Genomic DNA, 11,047 nt, shown 5'->3' on the forward strand with positions numbered 1-11,047 from the left:
TAAAAAATAAAACATGGATAGCTTTCCACAGACAGATTAAAGTTCAAGTATAATTTTAAAAAGCATTGTGTAAAGCTACATCCAAGCCCATCACTGAGAACTGAAATTCAGCATTTAATAATGCTTCCTTGGGGCACCTGGCTGGCTCAGTCAGTAGAACATACAACTCTTGATCTTGGGACTGTAGGTTCAAGTTCCGTTAAGTGTAGAGAACTTAAAAATAAAATCTTTTAAAAATAGTAATTATGTTGGGACACCTGTGTGGCTCTGTTGGTTCAGCATCCACCTTTGGTTCAGGTCATGATCCCACGGTACTGGGATCCAGTACCACATCGGGCTCCTTGCTTGGCAAGGAACCTGCTTCTGCCTCTGCCTGCTGCTTCCCCTGCTGGTGTGATCTCTCTAACAAATGAATAAATAAAATCTTTAAAAAATATTAATAATAATGCTTCCCTTCAGCTTAATTAATTCAAGTACCACATAGGGGATAATGTATGAATTTTATCAATGATTGTGAATTATTAAAACTTTCCTAATGTACTGGTTTTAAAATATTAAAGTAATTCACACTAATGGTAACCTATCAAACAATACAGTGGTATGTGACTAAAAAGTTAACAGTCTCTCCCTTCTCCATCCACTCTGCTCAAAATTTACTGAGTGCCTATTAATGGGCCAAGCATATTCTAGACTCTGTGTGTGCAGCAATAAACAAAACAAAGTCCTTGCCACCATGAACTTACAGTCTAATGAGAGAGTCTAATTATTTACCAAACAAATAACGGCAGGTAGCTAAAAGTGTTAGGGAGATATAGAAAGATATGTAAGGGATTCAGGAAGGCCTCTTTTTTAAAAAAAGATTTTATTTTTATTTATTTATTTATTTATTTTACATGGAAGTGTATGAATATAGTTTAAAATCTTCTTTAATAAAAACTTGTATCTTCTTTTTAAACAAATAGTGCTAGGAAAATTGAATAGCTACATGCAAAATAGTTGGACTCTTTACCTTATATCATATAAAAAATTAAAAAAATTAAAAACAATATTTTTCCATAGTCATTTTCACCCCTATTTTTAAAGACAATCAATTATAATTATATGTCCTTCAAGAAGTTAAATCCATCTATATTCAACAGACCTGGATATTCAGCTTATGGGTGAGAGATAAGAAGTTTTACAACACTAACAAAATGGGAGGACTCTTGCTTATTAAACTTTTCTGCTATTCTAGACCTAGTGAGGTTTTTAAGGGCCATATTCCCAGCCTTAGTGCCATGTGATATATATATAGTGTCTTACATGGTAGAAGTACACCATGCTAAGTAATACTTTATTTTCTTTTTACTTTTGAATTATCATGACTCTGTGGAGCATGGTAAGACCCACTTCAGAGTTCTGTCCTCCAAAACAGAAAATAATTAATTTGTGTTAGAGGTAGTTTGTTACAGCAACCATAGGAAACTAATATAGTCAGATTCTTGTCTGATTCCAGGCACAGGTTATCAATTCTGGAGAGACAAATCAAAGATGGGGTGGGGACTTAATTTTGGAATTCAGGCAGCTGAACTGCCTGGGATTGTATGGGAAGGGTCATTCATTATAGATCTTAGTTTAGAACAAGGCCAGGGAGATGAGCATAAGGGGTGTGCTGTGACAGATGATGGCATGATCTCTGAGAGCACAGAAGGTATACCAGCTAGCTGGCTAGGTCATAGGACCAGGCCCATCCTGAGCACCCAAAATTTGGGAGGATAAGAAAAGAGCCAGGTATCCAAGAAATGGACAGAAGTGTATCAGATGAAAGACTGGTATCTCTAGGCAGGCAAGGAAGTTGGTATATAATGTTGCTGAGATGCTGTGGAGCATAAAGTAACAGAACACTTTAGAAACCACACTGACTTTTAGAAGAGCCAGGAATTTCTCTCTTGATTGGCTTCCACGTTGCTCTTAGGGTATATAAAACCCTGTAGGAAGAGGGCAGCTAGAAGAGAGTCATCAATGATAGGGTGTTGGCCAGAACGAGTAAAGAGGGAGGGCCAGGAAATGTGAGGAGGCAGTGTCAGTCCAATTGTATGTTAGTTTCACTGATAGCTTCCTAGAGGGAAAAAGTCACAAACTTCTGTATTTACACCTCTTGACCATTCAGGGGTCTTGTCCAGGAACTTCATGAGCAGCAAGCCTACGTGTAGTCCTCTCTTTCCTTCCCCCACTGTCTTGCTAGTATGAGTCTACTCTTATCTAGTCTGCTTGTCTTCATCTCTTCTTCAGATTCATGTGTCATTCATTCAAAAAACATTTTATTCATTCATTAAACACAATTGTGAGACTGTTTTCCAAAGATATTTCTTTGGTGAAAACCCTAGAATAAAATACTAATTAATGTAAAATTAAAAACCTGTCTCCCACCCCTATCCCCCCATTCCCCAGTCTTCTTGCCAGTAGGCTACTAAAACCCTTTGGTCTGGCTCAAATTGTCTACTTCCCAGCCTTCAAAAACCATCACATAAAATCCTCTTTGTACCTCTGGTTGCTTTGCTCTGGCAAAGCTCACAGAGACCTCTGAAGTCTTCATTTACATTCTATGTATATCAGCAAAATATATGCTATCCAAATACAGCTGGAGCCTAAAAACAAAATAAATCAGGGTGAGAGGTTGTGGGGTAGGTGGAAGGTTAAGATTAAGACCAAGCCTTCTTAACTGTCTCTATATGCTATTGCTACTGCCAGATTATCCAGACAAAACAGCATTACCCTCGAGGTATGCTAATTCCTTCCCATGATGCAATTCTGCTTCTGTGTTCTTTTATTTAATTTGGACCTTTAGCTTGCCAGAATATCAACCCTTGGCCTACTCATCCCATGCTTCAACATCCAATCAACTTTCTCTTAAAGACACACAGGAAAAATACCACACTAGAACTACATTTTAAAAGTTATATAAGTAATATATGAATATAGGCTTATAAATAATCTAAATAATATCAAATTATATACAGCAAAAACTGTAGCTCTTGTATATTGTCCTCCCCCAATTATTTTCTTTCCCAGAAGGAATCATAACAAACAATATAGTATAGGGGTGCCTGGTTGGCTCAGCTGGTAGAACATGTGATTCTTGATCTGAGAGTCATGAGTTTGAGCCCCACATTGGGTGTGGAGCCTACTTCCAAAAAAAAAAAAAAAAAAAAAGAGTATAGTGTATGTCTTGCCATATCTTTCACTACATTTTTTACATGGAAGTGTATGAATATAGTTTAAAATCTTCTTTAATAAAAACTTGTATCTTCTTTCTTTTTTTTTTTAACTTTTTAATTTTTTTATAAACATGTATTTTTATCCCCAGGGGTACAGGTCTGTGAATCGCCAGGTTTACACACTTCACAGCACTCACCAAAGCACCTACCCTCCCCAATGTCCAAAACCCCAACCCCCCTTCTCCCAACCCCCCTCCCCCCAGCAACCCTCAGTTTGTTTTGTAAGATTAAGAGTCACTTATGGTTTGTCTCCCTCCCAATCTCATCTTGTTTCATTGATTCTTCTCCTACCCACTTAAGCCCCCATGTTGCATCACCACTTCCTCATATCAGGGAGATCATATGATAGTTGTCTTTCTCTGCTTGACTTATTTCGCTAAGCATGATACGCTCTAGTTCCATCAATGTTGTCGCAAATGGCAAGATTTCATTTCTTTTGATGGCTGCATAGTATTCCATTGTGTATATATACCACATCTTCTTTATCCATTCATCTGTTGATGGACATCTAGGTTCTTTCCATAGTTTGGCTATTGTGGACATTGCTGCTATAAACGTTCGGGTGCACGTGCCCCTTTGGATCACTATGTTTGTATCTTTAGGGTAAATACCCAGTAGTGCAATTGCTGGGTCATAGGGAAGTTCTATTTTCAACATTTTGAGGAACCTCCATGCTGTTTTCCACAGTGGTTGCACCAGCTTGCATTCCCACCAACAGTGTAGGAGGGTTCCCCTTTCTCCGCATCCTCACCAGCATCTGTCATTTCCTGACTTGTTGCTTTTAGCCATTCTGACTGGTGTGAGGTGATATCTCATTGTGGTTTTGATTTGTTCTTAACAAATAGTGCTAGGAAAATTGAATAACTATATGCAAAATAGTTGGACTCTTAACCTTATATCATATATAAAAATTAACTCAAAGTGGATTGAAGACCTAAATATAAGATCTAAAACTATAAAACTTTTAGGAGAAAACATAAGGGTAAATCTTTATGACACTGGGTTTGGCAATGATTTCTTGGATATGACACCAAAAGCACAGGCAATAAAAGAAAAAATAGATAAATTGGACTTGATCAAAATTAAAAATTTTGTGCGTTAAAGGACAATGTCAAGAGAGTGAAAAGATACCCCACAGAATGGAAGAAAATATTTACAAATCACACATTTGGTAAGGAATTAATATCCAGAATATGTAAAGAACTCTTACAACTACACAATGAAAAACCTGAACAACCCAATTAAAAAATGGACAAAGAAATTGACATTTCTCCAAACAAGATATAAAAATGGTCAATAAGCACATGAAAAGACACACAACATCACCAGTCATGAGGGAAATGCAAACAAATGAGATACTATTTTATACCCATTAGAACAGCTATTATTTTAAAAAGGGAAAATAACAACTGTTGGTGAAGATGTAGAAAAACCAGACTTCTTGCGCATTGTTGGTAGGAAAGTCACCTGGTGTAGCTACTATTGAAGACAGTGTAATGGATCCTCAAAAAGTTAAACATAGAATTACTGTATGATCAGCAATTCCACTTCTAGGTATATGCTCAAAAGAATTGAAAGAAGGTACTTAGGCAGACACCTGTACACTAGTGTTCACAGCAGACACTTGTACAGACACAGGCAGAGACTTGTACACTAGTGTTCACAGAAGCATTACTGACCATAGCCAAAGGAGGAAACAATGCAAATGTCCACCAATAAATGAATGGTTAAGCAAAATGCAGTATATACACGCAATGGAATATTTTTCAGCCTTAAGACCAAATGGAATTCTGATACATGCTATAACATGGATGAATCTTGGAAACATGCTAAGTGAAATAATGCAAAAGGATAAATATTATATGATTCTACTTATATGCTTATTTTTTTTTTAACATTTTATCTGTTTAAGAGAGAGAGCAAGAGTGAGAGAGATCACAGAGGGAGAGGGAGAAGCAGACCCTCTGATGAGCGAGAGCCTGACTCAGGGCTCAATCCCAGGCCCCTGGGATCATGACCTTCACTGAAGGCAGATGTTTAGCCAACTGAGCCACCCAGGCAACCATATACTGTATTTAGTATAGGCAAATGTATAGAAACAGAAAATAGAATAGAGACTACCAGAAGCTGAGGGGAGGGGAAATGGGGAATTATCATTTAATGGGTACAGAGTTTCTGTTTGGGATGCTGAAAAAGTTCTGGAAATGGATAGTGATGATGGCTGCACATGTGAATCTACTTAGAGCTACTTAAAAATGATTAAAATAGGAGCACAGGGGTGGCTCAGTCGGTTAAGTGTCTGCCTTTGGCACAGGTCATGATCCTGGGATCCTGGGATAGAGCAGGGAGCCTGCTCCTCCCTCTTCTTCTATCCCTCCTCCCCCCACTCGTGCTCTTTCTCTCTCTCAAATAAATAAATAAAATCCTTATAAAATGATTAAAATGGTAAATTACATATATATCTTTCCCAAATAAAAAACAAACAGGTTGTACTTTGATTTTTCAATGAATGTATGTATCAGTAGTATTTTGATTTCAGTAAACACATAGCTACTTCAATCTTAAAAGTCATGTTTAAAGTTTTGTAATAGAAATTTTAAACACATTCTTAAGTAAAGAAAATGGTATATTGATTCCTACCCATCACCCAGCTTCAACAGTTATCAGCACATGGTCAGTTTCATTTCTTCTGTTCTTCCTCTCAACCACTTCTTTCCCCATCTGTTCCATGTTATTTTGAAACAAATTTCAGAAGTCATAACATTTAAATTATGAATGTTTAAATATGAGTTTCTATAAGGACTCTTTCCTGAAAAATAGAGGCACAATGCCATTATCGTACCTAAAGTATTGAACAATAATATCTTAATATCACCAAATACACAGTCAGTGTTCAGATATCCCTGATTGTCTCATAATATTAACATTTGGTTGGCTTAATTGAAGAATCTATACAAGTTCTATGCATTGTAATTAGCTATACTATGTCTTCTAAGTCTGTTTTAACCTGTGGATTCTCCTTCACTCTTCTTTTAAATTTATTAGTTGAAGAAACTTGGTTGTTTATTACATGGAATTTTCCACATTATGGATTTTGCTAATTTTATCCTCATAGTGTCATTTAGCATGTTTCTTGTAAATTGGTAGATGTATCTAGAGGCTTGGTCAGCTCTTTTTCTTCTTAAAATAGCCTTTACAGGTGGTGTTAGGTACTTCCTATGTTCATCATTTAGGAGATACATAATGTCTGGCTGTCTTTTTTCTTTTTTAATTAATTAATTAATTTTTTATTATGTTATGTTAGTCACCCTACATTACATCATTAGTTTTTGATGTAGTGTTTCATGATTCATTGTTCGCATATAACACCCAGTGCTCCATGCAACACATGCTCTCCTTAATACCCATCACCAGGCTAACCCATATCCACCCCCGAAACCCTCAGTTTGTTTCCCAGACTCCATAGTCTCTCATGGTTCATCTCCTCTTTTGTTTCCCCTGCTTCATTTTCCCCTTCATTCTCCAGTGTCCTCTGTGCTATTCTTTATGTTCCACAAATAAGTGAAACTCTATGATAATTGACTTTCTCTGCTTGGCTTATTTCACTTAGTATAATCTCCTCCAGTCCCGTTCAGGTTGATGCAAAAGTTGGGTATTCATCCTTTCTGATGGCTGAGAAATATGCCAGTGTATATATAGACCACATTTTCTTTACCCATTCTTGTGTTGAAGGGCATCTCAGCTCTTTCCACAGTTTGGCTATTTGTGGACATTGCTGCTATGAACATTGCAGTGCATATGGCCCTTCTTTTCACTGCATCTGTATCTTTGGGGTAAACACCCAGTAGTGCAATTATTAGAACTCATACAGCAATTCAGTAATGTGGCAGGATACAAAATCAATGCACAGAAACCAGTTGCTTTCTTATACACTAACAATGAAACTGTAGAAAGAGAAATTAGAGAATCAATTCCATTTATAATAGCACCAAAAACCATAAGATAACTTGGAATAAACCTACCCAAAGAGGTTAAGGATCTATACTCTAGAAACTTCAAAGCACTCATCAAAGAAATCAAAGAAGACACAAAAAGATGGAAAAACATTCCATGCTCTTGGATCAGAAGAATAAACATCGGCTGTCTTTTTTCTGATATTAAAATTGATCAGTGAGGTCAGCTTGATTTATCTATTATAAAGTTCCTCATCAGCTTTTTTTTTTTTTTTTTAAGATTTTATTTATTTATTTGACAGAGATCACAAGCAGGCAGAGAGGGAGATAGAAACAGAGAGAAAAAGAGAGAGAGAGAGAGAGAGAGGAGGAAGCAGGCTCCCCATGGGGCAGAGAGCCCGATGCAGGGCTTGATTCCAGGACCCTGGGATCATGACCTGAGCCGAAGGCAGAGGCTTTAACCTCTGAGCCACCCAGGCGCCCCCCCCATCAGCTTTTTACTTGATAATTTTAGCAGTCATTGATGATTATTTCTGAGCTCTATTATTTGTTAGGATTGAAGTACAGCAATAATCTTTTTCTATCATTTCTTATTCATTTAGTAGCTGGAATTATTCTACAAAGAAGAACTTTCCCATATCATCTATTTTTGTCACCTTATATCATGGTTAGGACAGAAAAGACAGAATAAATAGTTGATTCTTTCTCTTTATTTACAGGTTTCAGAATAATCAATTATATATAATTTAAACAATCAGGAAATGAATACCAAGTGATTTATCCTGTAAATTAAGAGTGAGTGATGTGTCTTTAAGGAAATTTGAATGATTTTCTGTCTTTGAAAGAAGTCTGGACTAGGTGATTTCCAAGGTCCTTTTGAACTCTTATAGCCCATAATTTTTCTTCCTCATGTAAAACATTTATACCTTAATTCTCAATTTCAAAAAGAACTAGTTAATATAGTCCAGTGATCTTTAGAGAGTAGATATTCCTTTAACATGTAGCATAATTTGCCAAATAATTTGCAATAATTTTGTGGATTTGTATCAAACTACTATATAGTTACCAGATTTTTTTTTTTTCCCAAGAGGGAGAGAGAGAGAGAGGGATGAGAGGAGGGACAGAATGGGGAGAGGGAGAAAGAGAGAATCTTAAGCAAGCTCCATGCTCAGCACCAAGGCTGACTGGGGCTCAATGTCATGACCCTGAGATCATGACCCTGAGACCATGACCTGAGGTGAAATCAAGAGTCAGATGCTTAACTGACTGAACCACCCAGGTGCCCCTACCAGTTATTTTTTGAGAGAACTACTTCACTATCTTCTCAATATTTTAAAAAAGATTTTATTTATTTATTTGAGAGAGAGAGGAAGAGAGAACATGAGCAGGGGGCTGTGGGGATAAGGGGAGGAGGAGAAGCAGACTCCCCACTGAGCAGGGAACCTGATGCAGGGCTCAATCCCAGGACCCTGGGATCATGACCTGAAACAAAGGCAGAAGCTTAACCAACTGAGCCACCAACATGCCCTTCTCAAAAATTTTTTTTTTTTAAAGATTTTATTTATTTATTTGACAGAGAGAAATCACAAGTAGTTGGAGAGGCAGGCAGAGAGAGAGAGGGAAGCAGGCTCCCTGCTGAGCAGAGAGCCCAATGCGGGACTTAATCCCAGGACCCTGAGATCATGACCTGAGCCGAAGGCAGCGACTTAACCCACTGAGCCACCCAGGCGCCCCTTCTCAAAATTTTATATAGAAAATTTTAAGCTAAATTTAAATTTAAACTTTTTGTCCCGATTCACTGATTTTTACCATTTTCTATACTTTTTAATATTCTCTTTCTTATTCTGTCTGTAGATACTCACACATACACACGCAGAGCGTTATGTGTAGAGCTACCTATATTCATGGACATCTATCATCTGTACACACATACACACAGACGTATTACACAATTTTTCTAAACCATTTGAGAGTAGGTTACACGTTACATGCATCATGCCCCTTAATTTTTCTATGTGTATTTCTTTTTTTTTTTTAATATTTTATTTATTTATTTGAGAGAGAGACAGTGAGATAGAGTATGAGCAAGGAGAAGGTCAGAGAGAGAAGCAGACTCCCCATGGATCTGGGAGCCCGATGTGGGACTCGATCCCGGGACTCTAGGATCATGACCTGAGCCGAAAGCAGTCGCTCAACCAACTGAGCCACCCAGGCGCCTCTATGTGTATTTCTTAAGAGCAAGACGATGGGTGCTCTATATACAAATACTGAATCATGCTATACACCTGAAGCTAATATAAGGTTATATGTCAATTATACAACCATGAAAATAGATTCTCTTATATAATCAGAGTTTATTTACCAATTTTAGGAAATTTAACTCTTATAAAGTGTTTCTATTCAACCTACAGTCTCAAACCAATTTCATCAGTTGTCCTAGTAAGATCTTTATAGAATTTTCTCCCTCTAATACAGGATCCAGTCCAAAATTGCACATTGAATTCAGTTGTTGTGTCTCATAGCCTGTTATAATCTAGAACATTTCCTTAGCCCTTTTTTGTCTGTTACAACATGGACAGTTTTGAGAAATACAGGTCAACCTCACCCTTTTTCACTGCCATAATCATACACATTGTTCAGTTCTCAACTGTAAGTCACAAATTACTGTTTTAAGCAAGAGATGAATTTAATCAAAAAGGTATTGGGGAGCTCCTAGAATTTCAAATAATCTCAATAAAAATATTTTACTTTGCATATGTAAATCAAACAATATTGTTTATAAGAAAAAAATGATAAATGATACTTTATTAAGGACTTAATGTGCCAGACACTGTCCTTATCACATTACATGTATTGTCTTATCTAAAACACAGCTTTATTAGGGAGGTACTCTCTCAAATACTCTTAATTCCCATTTTAATAATGAGAATTGTGGATTATAAATATTAAGTGGGTTGCTGATGATACACAATTCATTAGGGGCTAAGAGTTCAAAGTGAAGTTTTGTCTGACACTAAAGTCCACACTTTTTCTGTTCCACATTTTTAAATGGCAGCATAACTTGAAAACTTTCCTATAAGATATTTGCTCAAAAATAAACGATTTGTGATAATCTGAATCATTAAGTATTGCTGCAGTTGAAATTTGTAATAAGAGATGGATGCTGAAAACCATACCTACAATAGTAGCTTTCTTCACCTTTAAAAATATTACACAGTCACAAACTAATGTGGAAGGAGCTGACCAGAAAATCCTCAGCATGCACATCAAAGTGTACCCACTTGGGGGCACCCACAATGCAGCGTTTCTGCCTGTTTCCCTGCCCAGAAGCTTCAAGCCCTGCAGAGCTTGGAGTTGAGCCAGCTGATGAATTTCATCTGCTCTCCAGGACTCAGCCAGCCAGATCTGATGTCTCAAGAAATAGCCTTCTTTATCTCCAAGTTTGGAGATATCTTACTTACCATGTTGCCTGCACAGTAAACGATTATGTGCTATTGAAAACATTAATAATTAGGGCACTTGCTATAGGCCAAATGTGCCAGATAGGTTATAAGATTTAATAACCAAGAACTAAAAATAATTTGCTGATTGAAAATGATATATTTGGGGCACCTGGGTGGCTCAGAGGGTTAGCCTCTGTCTTGGGCTCAGGTCATGATCTCAGGGTCCTGGAATTGAGCCCTGCATTGGGCTCTCTGCTCAGCAGAGAGCCTGCTACCCCCCACCCTGCCCCGCGCCCCCCTTAGTCTGCCTCTCTGGCTACTTGTGATCTCTGTCTGTCAAATAAATAAAATCTTTTTTTTTTTTTTAAAGATTTTATTTATTTATTTGACAGAG

Source organism: Mustela nigripes, chromosome 3 (genome assembly GCF_022355385.1).
Source record: "Mustela nigripes isolate SB6536 chromosome 3, MUSNIG.SB6536, whole genome shotgun sequence".
Taxonomy (NCBI): Eukaryota; Metazoa; Chordata; class Mammalia; order Carnivora; family Mustelidae; genus Mustela; species Mustela nigripes.